The sequence below is a fragment of the Cyanistes caeruleus genome, chromosome 1, assembly GCF_971803275.1.
Source record: "Cyanistes caeruleus chromosome 1, bCyaCae1.hap1.1, whole genome shotgun sequence".
Lineage (NCBI taxonomy): Eukaryota > Metazoa > Chordata > Aves > Passeriformes > Paridae > Cyanistes > Cyanistes caeruleus.
The window spans coordinates 16,632,561-16,651,274 of record NC_141701.1 but is presented as its reverse complement, the minus strand read 5'-3'; the positions used below and the strand labels follow the sequence as shown (position 1 = coordinate 16,651,274).

Sequence of the window (18,714 nt, the reverse complement as noted above, 5' to 3'; positions counted from 1 at the left end):
GTAGTACCTAAGAATTTTTGTGATGTTGTATCGCCACAGAGAGACACAATAGACAAGGAGCTTTGAGAAGTGTGTGAGTGTTTCACCAAAGAGACAAAGATGTTTGTAGCTGCTCATAGGAGATGTCTATATTAAAAACTTGCAAGGTAAGATAAGCACCAGTATACCAACTGCTGCCCTGCCTGTTATATGACAATGGCTGTCAAGGATATGTTTTCAAGACCCAACACCCTGATAAATGCACATGGCCATATTTATATATATTCAGTTGTAACACTCCTTATCCAATACTTGGTAGATCACATTGTTAATGAAGATGGTGTGATGCTATGTGTACTGATGGATAGATTTGCAATTCCATCTGGACCAGTGGCATTACACAGGATTTACTAATGCAATATTTTTACTCAGTAAAGGAAGTTATTTAGAGATACATGAGAAAAAAAGACTGAGTTCAGCAGACTAAATTTCTGTCAAAAGAATTGTAAAAGATTAATTCTAAAATTAGTTGGCTTTTAGTGTCATGCTGACACAATGCAAATACTGTTTATTTGTCTGGGCACCTTCAGTGAAGGAACTGCAAAGAAAATCAACAAGAAAATCTGAATTGGCTGAGGAACCTCATACAATTAATTGGCTGCCAAAGTATTTGCATCAACTGACAATTCTAAAAGCATACAATGTAATAATGCAGTAATAAAATTCATAATGTGCTATTTTCACCAGGATGACAGTGTAATAGTTAGAATCAAAGAAAAACACATTCCTTACATTATAGCATAGACTGCCTGAAAATTAAATAATTCAACAACAGCATAAATTATTGTCATATAAATTAAACATTATGCTTAGGAGAACACAGCGCATATGATTTCTTGTATAGCAAAATGCAAAAGAAGCCCCAAACTGCACGGTTGAAACTTGGTGCTGAATTGACTATGCAATCACTAAGAATTTCAGTTTGTCTCCTTCCTTCTCCAGCACCTCTTGAATCTATAGCTGAGCTTTCAGCAAATTCAGCCGTAGTGACACATTTTGAAAAACACTGCCAAAATTTTCATGAAAATAGGCAACGAGATAGATGAAAATTACTAATCCCATTGCAACATTCACACACCGGAGAGAAAATACAATCATACTATTAGACAATGAAAATTCACAGAAGGAAAAGCACTAGAAAGCAAATAGATTGTCAATAGGTAGTCAGCTACAGCTCACCACCACAGAAAATTAAGGTATTCGCCGTGGTTTTGGGGTTTTTTTTTGCTTGTTTTTTTAAGGACTAGATAAGAGTCTGAAGATAGCTAAGTAATTTTCTTACTTTAGATTTTAAATGTTGAAAAAAACCTTGATAATTGTGACTCTGTTAATTACTTTTTTCATATATTCTAAACCAGAGTTGTTTCTACAAGTGATTATATTTCTCTGCATCTACAATAACGTCAGCTAAATGAGGATGAGTCATAGAATCATAGAGTGGTTTGTTTTGAAAAGATTTTAAGAACAATCTAGTTCTAACCCCCTTGCCATGAGCAGGGACACCTTCCATTAGACCAGGTTACTCAGGGCCCCATCCAGCTTGGGCTTGTACCTCCAGGGATGGGACATCCACAGGTTCTCTGAGCAACCTGTTGCAGTGCCTCACCACTCTCACAGGAAAGAATTTCTTCCTAATATCTCATCTAAGCCTACCATCATTCAGCTTAATGCCATCCCCTATTATCCTACCACTACACTCCCTTGTGGAAAGTCTCTCTCTAGCTTTCTTTTAGTAGTCTCCTTCTAGGAACTGAGGGCCTACAAAAATTAATACTATTTGTGAAGCCTTGTTGTATTTACTTCCTACCCTGCTCTCTTTTGCAGACATTCCCTATGCTTCTGAAGAAAAAAATAAAAATTAAGATCAGAAAGTTACACTTTTTAAATATTAAGACTTTCAGAAAATCAAAAATACAGTTCTTAGCCTGTGGTATACAATTTCAAAAATATGACTAAAGTAAATTACCTCAGAAATACTATCACAAGACCATAGATACATATAGCAGGTCACTTCATTATAGTGTTTATATAAATATATATTTATGCACTTTATTAATAAATTTGTTTTTATAATATGTATAAATAATATATTCAGTAATAATATCTTTATGAATATTATTTTAAGTACACAAAGGAAAAATATATAAAACTTGTTACATTTTTTTAGAAAATATATAATATTCATAAAAAATGCAGCAGATTTATGAAGTTTATCTTTTTGGATTGTTTTTTCATTTCTTTCTGAGATAATGCTATAATGAATGAATTATTCCTTTGCCTCATTGATGAAATTAGATTATTTGCCATTCAGGCTGTTAATATGTGGTCAAGATAATGCTCATGTTTGTCTTCCTGATGCAGTAAAAATCTTTATCTCAATTCAGCAGAGGGAAATGTACCATTTTTGGCAGAACATATTACAGTGGTCATTGACAAATAAAATGCAGCAGCCTCTGAATATGATCATATGTTTTTTGATTAGGAAAGAAAAAAGAGAAAATAAAATGTAGACTAATTTATATTCAAAAGTTTTGGTTTTTATTCTTAAAACAGATTCATATGCATTCAAGGAAATATACAACTTGTTGCCCTGGAAAAATTTGTTTCCAGTTGTATATATTTATGTTCCTTTGTGCACCCTCTCCATTCCCCCAGCTTTGACCTTCTCACTTGGTCCTTTAACAATACCCTATATTCGCTGTATTTTTCTTACTTATTATTTTATCTTCTTTCTCATCTTTGAATTGTGGTGATTTTTTTTTTTTTTTTCATTAACAGTTTCAAAATTGCCTGTTACATTTCTCAGAATCTTCTTGCCTACTGTATCATGTCTTCTCTCATACTTCTTACTCATGGTCTGGTACTTCAAGATAGGTTTTTTCCAGAAATTTCTTTCACTTTGCATTTGCATGATCCACTTAACATATGGAACTGGAAATCTCACCTAACTTTTCATATATGTACACACTAGACTTCTGTATTTGAGCTAGTCGCCTTAGGCTCTTTCATAATCAGTTATAAGAAATACAAACTTTGACAGTACATCATATTAAAAGTCCACTATGAGTGTAAAGGGTCTAAATGACAAGGTTTTAGAGCAAGGTGGGCTACAGGGGTGGCTTCTGTGAGAAGCTCCTGGAAACTTCCCCAAATCTTACAGAGCCAATGCCTACTGGCTCCAAGATGAACCCACAGCTGGCCAAGGATGAGCACATCAGTGGCAGTGATAGCACCTTTGGGGATAATGTATTAGAGAAAGGCATAAAAACTGCAATTTTAGCTGGAGAGAAGTATGAGAGCACGCGGGAAACGGCACTGCAGACATCAAGGTCAGTGAAAAAGGAGGGGGAGAAAGCACTTCAGACACCACAGCGGAGCTCCCCTGCAATCTGTGGTGAAGACTATGATCAGGCAGGGTGGACCTCATGGAGGTCCACCATGGAGCAGATATTTACCTTCAGCCTTTGAAGAATATCATACATCCAGTCATACTGGAGCATGTGGATGCACCTGAAGGAGACTTGGCTCAAGAGATCCCTGTACTGAAGTAGGCTCCTGGCAGAACCTGTCCCACATTGAGAGAGAAGACCACACTGGAGCAGATTTGCTGTTAGGACTTGTGACCCCATGGGATATCCCACACTGAAGCAGTCTGTTCCTGAAGAACTGCATCCCATGGGAGAGATCCATAGTGAAACAGTTCATCAAGAACTTCAGCCTGTGTGAATGACTTAATCTGGAGAAGTTTTTTGAGGACTCTTTCCCGTGGGAGGGACCTCACCCGGGAGCAGAGGAAGACTGAGGAGTCCTGCCCATGAGGAGGAAGGAATGGCAGAGACAGCGTGTCATCAACATGAACTGTCATCAACCCCCCATTCTGTGTCATCCCTGCACTGTTTTTGTGGAGGAGGCAGAGAAAATCATGAGTAAAGTTAGGCCCAGGAAGAAGGGATGGGTAGGGGGAAAGTATTTTAACATTTCATTTTATTTCTCATTATCCTACTCAGATTTCATTGGTAACAAACTAATTTCCCCAAGTTTAGTCTGTTTTGCCAGTGACAGTAATCCTGAGTGATCTGTCCCTGTTCTGGATCCATAAGATTTTTGTTAGATTTCCTCTTATCTGCCCAGGTGAGAAGGGAGAGTGACAGAGCAGCTTGGATTGGCATCCAGCCGAGGTCAGCCCACCACAACAGGAGAGAGAAAGGTGTGCTGGGCTGAGTCAAGCTGAAGGTTGCCACAGTGATGTGGGAACTGGAGTATGTGACTAGTTGGAGAAGATATATGAGGGACCTTACTGTTGTCTTCAGCTACCTAATGGGAAGGTACTGAGAACGTGAATCCAGTTTCTTCTAAAACGTAAATACTGAAAGGACAAGGGAGAATGAACATAAACTGAAACATGTGAAATTCAGTTTCAATGTAACGAAAAATAAATTTTCCATGATTGAGATCAGGCACTGGAACAGGGGCCCAGAGATAGTCTCTAGAGACAGTATCTCCATCTTTGAACATATGAAAATACACATGGGCCCAAGCAAATCACTGTAGTTGACCTTCCTGTGGACAGAAGGTGTTCTGAGCCCCTTCCAACCTACATGATATCACAAATCTATAATTTCTTTTAGCAGAGAACATAAGATGGATCGTGTTTTATTCTCTGTTGTGGCCTTAAAAATATAGAAATGTAGTGAACATTTAGACTTCTATATTGAAGATGCTTGGAGGAATCCCTCTTATCCTATTCCAAATCCAGCTAAAGCTAAACACCATTCTACTTTGTAACTTCAGCTGATAATACAGGAAGCTGTTTAACTCTTTAGCCATCTAACAGTATTCCTAGATACTACAAATTTTGAGAGCTGCCATGAAATGAATTAAAAATTTTAAATGGTTTTCATGAGAATTAGTCATACAGTATAGAAATGAATTATCATGAGAAGAAAGGGAGATTTGAGAAATGGAAAAAAAACCCAAACCAGTCTTACTTAAGCTCCATTTTTTAAAGATCCCAGAGCAGAACATGATACTTCTATTAGTAAGACAGTTTCATTTCCATTACAAAGATAGATTTAACAATGCATTTACTGCTGTCCTGTGGAATGAATCTTTCATTAAAATGTTTTCTCAACTAAACGTTGTATTTTTTCAAGTATGATTTCTCTGCAGTTGTCAAGGAACTCCTCTATTGCATACACAATTCAGAGCCCAGAAGAAATGTTTAAATGCAAACATTTCAGCCCAAGAAAGAAATACCATACTCTGAGTGTTGGTATTCTTTAAGAACTATGGAAATTCAGATATGGAGGAAGCAAATTAGTAGGCTGATGTAAGTCACGTGCCCATACCACATTCTTCTTGCTTTTCTTTTTTCATTTATTCTTAAAGCTACTAAAAAAAAAAAAGCATGACAGAAAAATAGCAGTCTAGGTCACATTTCTCATTCACTCTCAGTAAATGAATACTCATATCCTCTTAATGTAAAACTGCCTAAAATTAAGACAGCAGCTCAAGATCCACAGAATCTCAGAGCTTATTATAGAAATTAATATATTCCATATAATGAGAGGATTAAATCCTTTCATTTATTGCACAATTTGAAATGAAATGCTTATGTACAACACAAACTACTTAAAAAAAGAGGAAAGGGGACAAACCAGAGAAAGACAGGACTTTTTGGAGTATTTAATAATGTTCTTGTTTCCATGGAAACCCTGCCAGTGTGCTGGATAGAATCCTCTAGGGAGCTGGTGATCACATAATGCTTTCTAATTGTTTAGCATAAACTTGTTTCATTTTTCAAGTATAGATCTCCACTTAATACCCCAATATATTGTCAAAGAAGGACACAGGATAAATTTCATGAAAAGAACAATACATGAAAGTATCCTACACAGAAGGACAAAATAATGTTTCTGGTTGACTTACACCAACTCTACTGTTTCACATTTTCAACACATAAAAATATATTTTAGTATATTAAAAAAATAAGAAATTAAGTAATATAGATAGAAACAAATCCAATTTTAAAGATGTAATAGAATATAAAATGTTCCAAGTGATCCTGTTAAAAACTTCCTAAATCTATTCAAGTTGAATTTCACCCAGCCATCTGACACATTTGGTATCAAGACAATCTATTCAAACACTGCAACTTCTTTTTAATAGAACATCAGTGTGAATACTCTCATTCATATGTCTGCATATTTAGTAGAAGAAATAATCTGCATATACACATATGTATGTACAAAATTTTAGATTTGCTTCCTGTATGGAAAACACTGCATCATACACACTGAAGCTAAATTTGCTATAAGTGGATTTGAGTCTGAAACACAGCACATACCACCTCTCCAGTCACTTACAAATAAATGTCTGAGGCCTATGCCTTGAGACAGGGCTGTCCTGAGTTCCTTTCTTTATTTCTTTCTTCCTTTGGGGTAGCCTGTGCATCGGTCTTATTCTTAGATAAACTTTCATACTTGTCTTCATTAGCCAGATCTGCAAAGCAGTCTTTACAGGCTCCTCATTTTTGGATTCTGCATAAGGCTTCAGTTTGCATAGGCCTACTTTGCTTGTCGAATATTTCTTCACATTAAATACAGTCAATTGTTTTCAGAGTTTCTAATCTATAGTTACAAAATAAATTTCACCAAGGTTTGCAGCCTCTGGACAGGGGCTGTTACAAGACCTTGAAAATTATGCATTGACTGTTTATATACCTGCTAGAAGTGTCTGTGACTTAATCAGTTCATTTATCTTCATTTGTTATTTCAGTTTACTTTAGATTTTGATACAAAGATGAAATGGTAGTTTAAAAACATGAAATCTTTGGAGGTAGCTATGACAAATGTTATAATTAGATATGAACAGTTTATCTTCAGAACTCCCTAAATAAATAGATGACAGGGAGAGGAACAAATGCATTTTTGTCCCAGAATTCCATATTCTTTCCTAAATATACAATTTATGTGATAGACATCATTAACTTCATGAAGTTTGTTTTTTTGTAGGATCTCAATGCTTGTATTTACATATTCAGTTTTTAGATATTTTTTATAAATGTGTGTAATATTTATCCACGAACTGAAAGCTTTTACCAAACAGAGATATCTGATCAGTGTCCAGAAATAAATGTGTTCCCTTAGCATGCTAGAGTTGCTTATCAATTTCAAGCTATTCTTCAAGTGTATCTAAATATTGATGGCAAAGCTTTTTGCTAGCAGCTTCTTGATTTGGACCATAGATCTTTCAGACTGTTAATGCAAATGATCGTACAACATTAAGAAAAAAAGTTGGATCTTTAGAAAGATTGGAAGAGTGAAATACTGGGGATGATGGAAAAGGGAGCTGTTAGTGTAATTATTTGCACACATTTAGAAAATCTCTTAATTGGACCTTCTATGTACTACCTTAGCCAGAAAATAGCTGAAATGCGGCAGAATCTACTAAGCCTGCCAATTCCTGTACTGACATTGTGCAGATTATGCATTATTTATTCTTGGACCAGAGGGCTACAAAATCACTATTGTCTGTAAACCATTTCCAGAATGCTGGCACAAAGCAGATAATATGCAACATTGGAATTTATGTCTGAGAGGAAATTATTTGGCTAATAGCAAGATCATTATAACATCCTTGTTCAAAATGGCAGGTAGTCTTACAAATAGCAGGGTAGACATGAGACAAAACAAATACAAGCCAAAGATACTTGAAATTAGAATGGTTGTAAGGCTATATGCAACAGCACAAAATAAACAAAATTAACATGCAGTGTCAGACTTAGCAATTCATGATATATGATGCATATTTCTGGCTCTTCTATGCCCATATGAACCTTTGGTTCAAGCAATTTATCTAAGGTTCTAGGTGGTGAGCAGAGGTAGTATTCCTAATGGAGAAACAAGGCATGGAAACAACAATGTGCTATCACAGACTGAAGAAGATATTGAAAAAACAGATTACTCTGTAGCTTTTCCAGTAAACAGAGCCTGTAAAAACTGTAAAATAATTGCCCTCACTGACCAAACTTAGAAATTATATTTGGAATATTAAGAATTAGATTACTGCTATTGAAGAAATATTGTTTGTAAAGCAACATTAGCTTATGATAATTAAAGCAATTTCTTGCGTTCCTTGTGGATACCTCCAGAGTCAAGAGGCAGAAATTTGATAGAATTAGTGCTTGAAAACTACACTTCTGAAAAACGGATTTGTGTGCAGATGCATATCATCCTGGATTTATATATACTTTTCCGGAATCATCTTAGGAGTTCTGTAAAAGGTGGGATGGAAGGAGGGACCATGGATCCAACACACAAAATTAATATATATTTGTACTAAAAGGAAAGTCAGGTAGTGGGCTTCCTAGATAAAGTCTTTTTATACCAAAATAACATATAATTACCCTTCCCAGTAGCGCTGTATCTCCCTTGTAGCATAATCCTTTAATTCCCTTCATCTTGCCCATTTCCTCTGTTATTTTTTTGCCTCTTACCATCACCATTTAGTTCACTGGAACTTGGGGAAGTGGCTGTAAAGGTTCCTAGTGGAAAAGGACCTGGGAGTGTTGGTTGGACAGTGGCTGAACACAATCTTGCAGTGTGTCCAGGTGACCAAGAAGGTCAGTGACATTCTGGCCTGTGTCAGGGATTGTGTGGCCAGCAGGACCAGGGCAGTGATTGTACCTCTGCACTCAGCTCTGGTGAGGCCACACCTTGAGTCCTGTGTTAAGTTTAGGGCCTCTCACTACAATAAGGACATTAAGGGGTGGGAGTGTCTCCAGAGAAGGGCTGGGGAAGGGACAGGACCACAAGTGTGATGAGGAGCAGCTGATAGAGCGGGGGTGTTTATCCTGGAGAAAAGGAGGCTTAAGGGAGATGGCAATCTCTACAGTTGACTGAAACGAAGTTGTAGAGAGGAGGCTGTTAGTCTCTTCTCCCAGGTAACAAGAGACAGGACAAGAGGAAATTGTCTCAAGATGCACCAGAGGAGGCTTAGATTGGCTATTAGGAAAAATTTCTTCATGTGAGTGGTTGTCAGACTTTGGAATAAGCTTCCCAGAGAGGTGGTAGAGGGATGCAGACAGAAAGGCTTTATGATTCCTTGTTACTGATAGAAGTTTCTTTCAGGATAGGTCAGAAGGATAAATCTCTGCTCCAAATACTGTGTCAACGTATTAAAGCAAAGAAAATTATATTCTGAATAATCCTTATTCACTCAATAACTCCTTAACCCCTCAACACATCTATGTTACATGGAAATTTCACCTTACGCTGATTTTAACTGATTTGTAACTGCAGGTTTTTATGTAATGTCCCAGTAGCTTATGTATTATTTATTAAAAATGTTTGGAAAATAATGATGCAGAAGGAATGAACAGTCAAAACTAAAGGCAATCAGGAAGTTTGGCATGTCAAGAACATGACTATTCTCTTACTTAAAATAAGATTGCTTTAAGGAGAGTCGCAAATCCGAGGAAAAGTCAAATATTATGTTTGGAGCATGCTAATGCTGTTTTTAACAGTAACAGAACACTGAAAGACCAGCTAAACATAACTTAGTAAGCAGCATAGTCAGTGGATAGTCTAATATGGAAATCTCCAATCACCCTGAAAAAATTAATGTGTTTCAGCAAATGCTCCAAAATATGGCAGTTATAATCTAGAAGTCCATTAATATATTTTTGCAATGTAAACTCATTAAACATCACTAAAATAATTATATTTTTTCTTGTTTTAGAAATGAAAAGAAAAAATCCTTGAGGTTCAAGGTTTTTAATATCACCTTCCTTTAAAAAACCCCACAAAAATGCAGAAAAAGTTTGGTTGAAAAATGCATTCCTGCAATGGTTCTTAGACTCTAAGATATATTAAACCTATTTCTTAGTTTCTTTAAAATTTATTAGTACTAGTAGAACAGATAGTATACTCAATGTCTGTCCAAGGAAACTACTTGCATAGTTAAACTTTGTGGAAATCAAAATTCATACACTTACCCAATACATTGTTTAAATGTAATATGGTAGTTTAATTTCCAAATACAAATAACTGGAGGTGAAGGGAAAAATTCTTACTGATGAATAGAAATAACTTGCTTACAAATGTCTTAAGCACCTTTTAGGAAATGATGAATGGATAGGTTAGCCACAGAAAACCATTGAAAACTATAATAAACTTTTCAGAGTGTAGAAGATCTCAGGTGCAGTTTCTTTATTCTTACACAAAATGAATGGTTAGATTGTCATCCTGAAATACTTGAAAGTCAGTCCAAGAAGAATGGAGCATACTCTGGTCTCTTTGATAACTACAGTTCTTAAAATAACAGTGGGAAATTACTATGCATGTGAAAAGAAACAGCTGGTTTACTAAGGCTTTTTGGACAAACAGAAAAATGTGTCTCTATTGGGAATGAAGTGAAGAAAAATAATGTAAAAGTCATTAAGGTGGTTGGTGGCTTTTCTCTGTTTTGCTAATGAACTGAGTGTATGGTGTGCAAAGAACTGCGTCAGCAAAGGAATTTGGGAGAGACTTCCTTTTGGTTTAAGAGAATTATCCTTAGCACAGAGAAGGAAATGCCTTCAATTGGTACCTACAGAAGTAAAAAGAACAGAATTGTAGTAATCAGGTTGTGTCTCACATATTTAATGAAAGTATCAAATTTATTATATCTTTCATCTGATAATTATAAGGCTGTTAGAAAGTGAAATGAAACCCGCCTTACTGTGTCAACTACACATGACTGGAATATCCAGCCACTCTACCAGACAGCTCCAGATGAAACAGGATCAAAATGGGAGGACCTTGTTCCACTGATATAGGATGGTCAGAAGGAAAAATAAATGAAAGGAACCATGAACATGTTTACCATATATTGAATCTATATTTTATTTTCTGATTATAGTTTAGTCCATTTCTATTTATTGAAAAAAAACCCAAAAAAACAACATAAAAACAACAAAAAACTGCCCAAGACTGTGGTCAAATGTCAAACCTGTAATAACATGAGAAATAGTTCCCAAAAGTGCCATCAAACTGTTCCTGAATGTGAGACTGACTTTAATATTGATATGCCTTGATATGAGGCTGCCTTTAATTTAAGGCAAGAGTTTACAGACTCAGAAAGCAAGTCATAAATTTGAAAAATGGGAGATCAAAGTCTCTTTTAAGAGACTTTAAGTAGTAGTAATTTAAATAGTTTAAAGACCTTTAATAATAGGAATTTTTCTACAGACACACATATAGCTGTTAGAGATAATTCTTTTTCTTGCACAATTCAAGCTTACTTGAGCAGCTGCAGATACCTGCAAAGGAGGATAATGGAGTGACCATGCACCTGGACATAAAGAATAACTGGACCTGCTGTGGCTGCTGGGAACATTTAGAAAGAGCAAATGGTTGGCAAGCCACTGTGCTGACTTAGCTGTATTTAAAATGGAGCTTGGCAATCAAACACAAAAGATGACAGCACCATGGAGTTATTAATCTTTTGCTATGACTAATGCATAACTGCATGTTATCTGGAAAGAACTGACCTCCCTGTCAGGGAATTAGGAAAGAGAAAAACTGTCATTGTTGTACTTTGAAAATCCAGAGAGCCAGCTATTGATTATTGTGCTGTCCATTCTTCTGCTCTTTCCCTTCGGTAAAGGAGTGCTCTTAATCCATTTGCTGTACAATTTATAGGTGATAAATCCTAGCTCAGTGAGTATCAGTCATTTTAATTTGACTGACTCAGGTGATAGAAGCGTAGTGTTTGTTAATGATTATAACGTTTGACTCCAGTCTTTGGTGTGCCTAGTGGAAACTGAACACTTTATAAATCCTTGGTGTATGGATAATATCCACATGACTTGGATAAATGACAGAAACCCTTTAAGCTTTCATCTTCTATTAAAATAAAATTCCCAAATGTTTGCTCATGAAATAACAATCATTAGTGTTACTAATAAGCCTCTGTTTTTAAAGTCGTGTGCAGATAAAAAAATGTAGAAAACAATTTTCGTCATTCTTTCAGTTTGGCATGAAGTAACCACTCAGCATTTTCACTTGTTTCTCAAAGATGCAGGAGGATTGAATCTCCAAATATTGCATTTTTCAGTATTTGCATTAAATGAAGCAAGAGTAAATGACAATGAAGAGTTAGACTTCAGCATTTTTCCTATAGATGCATACACTTTGCTTTTTACTTCAGATAGCTAGAAAATTGGAATTTGACATCACACTTTTTTTCCAGCCTAGAGGTTTATAGATTGCAGTAAATAAACACCATATTATTCTGGGAGTTTGGCCAAATTTTTCTATTGAAGCCCTTAAATTTGTGCCTCACCAAAATTGTTTTATTCCATGGACAATACAGAAGGATAAAAGTCTTGCCTATCTACCTGGAATTCAACAATTAATGTTTTGGAAAAAAAATCCCAAACAAACCCAACTAATCAATCAACAGAAAAACTAAAACCAAAATATTTTTCATTAAAAATGTTAATATTATTTAAAAAGTGGAACAAGAATTAAAATAAACCTCACAGATTAAGTGGGTGCATAACTGGACACATCCAGAGACCAGAAAGAGCATGCTGTAACTATGAGCTGCAATCCATGAAGCACAAAAATTGTTAGCTATTCTTTGCTAATCAGACTCCCTTGAGCTCTTTAAAGAACACTTCACACTTTTCCTCAGCCTTATCCACCTGTGTTTAACAGACTGACAATGAATTCCTTGATTGTTCTAGTGTTCTCTGATCCTGATCCACAAACCCTCAACCAGCCCATTCTTTGGGCTCAACCAGCATCTTTGTCTTCTAAGAAGTTTGCATACATCCTTTCTTAACCTCCAGCCATTTGGGCTGTCGTGCTATCTATTATTCCAACAGTGTTGCTCTTCTGTGACTCCAGCTTGTGTCCCAAGCTGACCTGAGGCAGGTATGATTGCCTTATAATTTCTGATTAGACCACATGTGCCCATCATTCTGTGTGCTTTATTTATGACCCCTGTCCACTGCTACCTGACTTAAATGTGCGTCAAAATGTCTGTTTCCCATGGGTCTTAGTTTAAAATTGTTTTTTTTTTTTCTACTTGATTATGTAAGTATTGATACTGAAGAAGATCAGTTTTCCTCATGGTTCTCTAAAGAAGACAAAACTGGGATCTAACAGGCATCAAAAACAAAGACCTTTTTTTTTTTCACTATTAATTACACAGTTCTTACAGGTTCTAAGATGCATATAAAAATTTTAAATATAATACTTACAATTATATCAGAAAGAAGTATGAAATATGGTGGTCTGTCTCTTCTGTCATGTCTCAAGAGGAAATGGTCCCAAGTTGTGCCAGAGAAGGCTCAAATTAGATATTAGGAAAAAACTTTGCCGAAAGAGTGGTTAGGGATTTGAACAAATTTCCCCAGGAGGTGACAGTCACCATCTCGGGAAGTGTTCAAGAGGCATCTGCATGTGGCACCTGGGGATGTGGTTTAGGAGTGGTTATGGTGGCTCTTGGTTGATGGTTGGACTAGATAATCTTGAAGGTCTCTTCCAACCTCACTGATGCTGTGATTATGTGAATTATATAATGTGATATATAATTTTATAATATGTGATTGCAATATATATATAAATGTATATATATTCTATAGGCTTAGCATAGTCTTTAGGTGTTTCTAACAAATAAAGAATTTAGTTATAAATCAGATGTGAAAGACCGAGTCTTTGTTGTAACTGACAATTCTAGTATTGTGCTTTGATGATAAACATAATGCTAAACTAATATTTTACTTTTCCAGATTCCTTCTTCCCATTCACTCATCTTGATTGCTCAGAGTGATCTTCACCCCTTTCAGTTTCAGGTAAAATTCTCACTGTTATGTTGTCCTCAGTGAAAATTTCGCAACATAATTTCAATAGCATGTGTTAAAATTAGCAATTAGCACAACTTTTATGTCCTTTTTTCTTCATAAAGAAAAAATTTAAGAAAACAGGAGATAAAAGCAGTCTTTCAAGCTTTTCATAAACCATCCATTCAACTTCCACCCATTTGTGTAAGAAGTCCTAATTCCCACCTTTAAAATGGTGGGATTGAAGATGTTGGTATTCAAGGAGTTTTATTGTATTCAAGATTGGGTTAGATTTCTTGAACTTAAAATCTGATCTTTCTTTTTTCCTCTTCATTGCCTTTATCAATTGTTATAACAATCTTTCATAATTAAATTCAATCTTACTGGTACTTTTCCTGTGAAAAGTAGCAAAATAAAGCATTGCTATGTCTGTCTTTTCCTTACTTTGGTGTGAACTACAGCTGCTCCCAAATGTTCTCTTCCTGGAATAATGACATATACTTTTTTTCTTCTTTAAGCAGGATTTAATTTATTTAGAAAGAGTGGATTTCTGCTTCTTTCCCCAGTCGTCTGTATACTGTCTGGAGATGTAGTGTAAGAGGCCTGTTTTTCAAATTAACATGGTTACTGCACTGATGAGTTTAAATTACTTTGATGCATATACCTTTTCATTCTGGACTATATCACACCACCTGAGGCTTAGTCCACTGATAATATAAGTTTCTAGTGGATCGTAGGAGAACTCCCTTCACTACTTATAGGAATTACTGAAATCACATAAAGATGTGCAAAACCAAACTATGTAAACCAAATGAAAGTATGACTTTGATGTTCTGATTAATATCCTGATGTGGAGGTATACATTTTTAAAGAAAGAAAAAATAAGAATAACATTTTAAGATATTCAAAACCTTGAAAATGTAAATACTGATAAAAAAATGAAGCTAATAAAAATTAATTATTTTCTGTTAGAAAAGTTTCCATAGTTAGATTGTATTCTGAAAATTTGTAATTTTTTTCCAAGTGTCATTACTACTACAGTAGTATATCATTGCATGCCATAAATTTTCACATGGGAACAATCTTCCATCCAACCTAAGAACTTTGTTATTTGACCATCATTATCATAAATTAAGAAACACAGGTTCTAGACATGAATTGATTGTATTAAACCCAAATGGAACCCTCATGAATAATGTTGCCTGCTTAAGGAATCTGTACAGTGTTACACCATTATTATTGCTGGTATATTTCCAGAGTTAGGGATGCATTTAACAGACACTATATATAATATTATTGCTAATCATGGTTTTATTATTAGTACAGTAAAGCTAATATATTGTAGCATTAGTATTAGGAGTATATGGTAATTCTAATATAGTAAACATTTCTATTTCTGTGCCAATTTCTTGATTTACAACACAACGACTTAAAATGGATTCACATAATTCAGCAAAGTTTTACCACTATTTACAATGATAAGAAATCCATGGTTATGATCACAAATTAAAATTCACATGGAGATTTTCTATTCTTTAGGCTCAGGTATTTTTTTCACACAAGCAGACTGTGCATTAGGTTAAATGTCCCTGATAGTGAGTATCAGGTACTATCCTGAGAATAACACTAATATAATGAGAAAATACAAGTGTGGTAGGGTACAGTAGTGAGCAATTTCAATGCTTTTCATAAATGGAAAAGTTTGATTCTATTGGTCTAAAAAAATACACATTTTAAAGATGGGTAAAATAAAGAACTCACAAAGCTCTTTTATTGCAAAAATTCAAAGCAACAAAAGGTATTTTATGTTTCAATATTCAAAAAGTAATTGGGGTATTATTTTGCAGATATTCTCTGCCCTGCTTGAAAGCACAGAGCATGGCACTTGAAAACACCCAACCATTATTCTACTATTTCAATAAAATAGTAGATATTTTTCATCATTTCCTCCCCTAAAGATTCTTAGTTAATGTCTCTAATTCTAAGGAGCAGCATTGGCATTTGTGGACCATTTATATTTTTTTAAATACCAACCATGAGAGTGTTAGCCATTCTAAGCCACTGACTAGTTATATCTCAAAAAGGATCCATGGAATAAGCTTTGAAAAATTGCTTTTATATAATTGCATATATATAAATACATAATTCTGAAAAAAATTATTTTCTTTTCCATTTTCTCAAATAATCCAACATGTTTCTTATCCAGATGCACACAGCTATACTGGGGCTTTTCCCAAGAATAAGCAAGAATATCTATTTGTATATAAGAAGTAGCTTCAGGCAGAAAACTGTTTGTTCCCAGTGAGATGTAATTTATTCCTGCTTTTAAGTTAGTGCACTCTATTTTCCTCTGTGTATATTGTCAGTTCCAGTAGTTAATGCACTACATGGCATCAAGTGCAGTACTTTGACTTTATATCCTGCTTTGTTCTTTCCACAGCCTACAAAGACCAGCTTATAACAAAGATGCAAAGGCAGTAATCTTATTTTACTGCTTATATTACTTGGTCATATTTGACATGATTTCATAAAATGAAAATCATTGACATGATTTCCATCTGCAACCAAATATATCTGTCTTTGAAATGCTTACACTGTCATATGATTATTTGTTGGTAATTATGTGAAGTTTAATTTTAGTTGTTTTCAAAATTCCATACTATTCTATGCAATATATGTACAAGTACAACCATTAAAGAAAAGCGTATTGGACGGTCCATGAGACATGTTTTTTCTGTTGTATCTGACCTAAAACTTACCTCATGGAGTTGAAATATTTATAGTCATGTATGTGTGCACTTACACAATTATACCAGTGACTTAAAATTAACAAATTTTTCAGCCCAGTGAGTTCTGCATAGACAAAATGGCAAAATATTTAAATAGTGAGCTGAATATTCTAATTCAATTTTGACACCTGTTAGTTCACTTTTAAAAATAAAAGCCTATAAGTATCTCAGTTCAGTTCATTTGGAATAAATCCACTGAAGAAGAAGAAATTAAGTATACATCTGTACAGATGGGTAAAACGAAACATCTTTATAAGTACATTCATATATATGTATATATTGCAGGGGAATTACAGAATTTCCAGACTCAGAATTTAGTATGAACCTTTTCAGCCTTTTACCTGCCATGACAATATATGCAAGAAATTACTTAATATCCTCCCAGATAAAGAAAGCAGAAATGCATTTTGTCAATAGAAAAATGAAGCTAGTCAGTGGGTTGTGCACTTCTTTGATCAACACTTGTGTATTTAGACAAGTAGAAAAACAAAGCCTCTCATTGAAAATACAAGCAGAACTTTTATATTGACAGTTATTTTGTAGCTATAGGTAAAGGCAATAGTGAAAATATTTTATTAGAACATGTAGGAATTCAAATACAACTGTATTCTGCACTTGAAATTTCTGAATTTTAAAAAATTAAATTTTAGAATGGAGATTCTTTCAAAACCCATTATAGCATGGAATAAGAAATCTTTAAAAAACATAAAACTCAGAATACTTCTTTGATTATGAAAGTGCCTAATTCTTATAACCTTTATAGAATGAAAATATTATATATTTTACATATAAATATTACATAATGTTATATAATAACAATATAATATATATTTATAATATATAAATATATATAAATAATATATATTTATATATATATAAATATAATGTATTATAATAAATATAATATATTATAATATATATTATCTATTTTATACATTTATATAAATGTAGCATTATTTATTACCGTCAGTAAATTGTTTCTAGCTCGCTGCATTATGGAGAAACTGCTAGCTGCAACATTAGCTCAGGAATAGGTGATATAATTAAGCTTCTGTCACATTTCATGATTAAAAACAACCTTATCAAAATTAATTTTTCAGGGGAGAAGGCTTTATTTAAAAGCTGGTCATGGACTGTGCACAGTATAATTCAAAGAATCACAGAACCGGTAAGGTTGGAAGGCAACAGAGTGAGTGATCTGATCTAAACTAGCTGCTCAAGCAGGGTCAGCTAGAGCACATGGCACAGGATTGCATCCACCAGGACCCCCATGTCTTTTTCCACAGAGCTGCTTTCCAGATCAGCCCTCAGCCTTTGCTGGTCTATGGGATTATTCTTCCCCAGGTGTAGGACTCTGCACCTGCCTTTGTTGAATTTCAGACAGTCTCTGTCCGTATTTCCAGCCTGTCGAGGTCTTTCTGTAGGTCTCACAGCACTCAGGTATTGGCCAGTCATCCCAACTTTGTGTCATCAGTGAACTTGCTGAGAGTCATCTGCCCTTTTGTCAAGTCATTGATGAGTAAGTTAAACAATACTGGGCCCAGTAAGGAACCTTGGAGGATACTGGTAGTGACAAACCTCCAACTAGACCCCATGCCACTGATTACAACCCTGCTACTCAGCCGGATCTTAATTGACCTCTGTCCACTCATCCAGTCAACAGTTCCTGATTTTGTCTAAGAGGATTTTGCAAGAGACAGTGTCAAAGCCTTGCTGAAGCCAAGGTAGACAATATCCACTGTTCTCCCCTTGTTGATCCAGATAGTTGTTTCACATTGTAGAAGGCAATCTGTTTGGTCAAGCTGGATTTACTTTTACTGTATCCATGCTAACTCCTGGTTGCCTTCTTGTTATCCATTTAGATACAGATGGCCTTCAGAATGAAGTGCTCCATCACCTTTCCAGGGATTGAAGTGAGGCTGACTGGCCAATAGTTCCCTGTGTCCTCTTTCTTGCCATTTTTGAAGACCAAGGTAAGATTTGCTTTTTTCCAGTCCCAAGGCACCTCTCCTGATCACCATGACCTTGCAAAGATGACTGTGAGTGACCTCA

At 35.1% G+C, this 18,714-nt stretch overlaps 1 protein-coding gene and 1 long non-coding RNA gene across 4 annotated transcripts in view; one reads left to right on the top strand and one right to left on the bottom strand.

Moving 5' to 3' along the window:
- Positions 1 to 18,714, bottom strand: part of CSMD3 (CUB and Sushi multiple domains 3) — a 574,655-nt gene that overhangs the window by 401,505 nt on the left and 154,436 nt on the right. The window lies entirely within an intron of this gene.
- Positions 1 to 18,714, top strand: part of LOC111925041 (uncharacterized) — a 52,376-nt gene that overhangs the window by 6,525 nt on the left and 27,137 nt on the right. Inside the window, exons 5-6 of the long non-coding RNA XR_015284207.1 lie at positions 40 to 146; positions 13,823 to 13,885. This is a non-coding gene — a long non-coding RNA (uncharacterized LOC111925041). The remainder of the gene's footprint in view (positions 1 to 39; positions 147 to 13,822; positions 13,886 to 18,714) is intronic.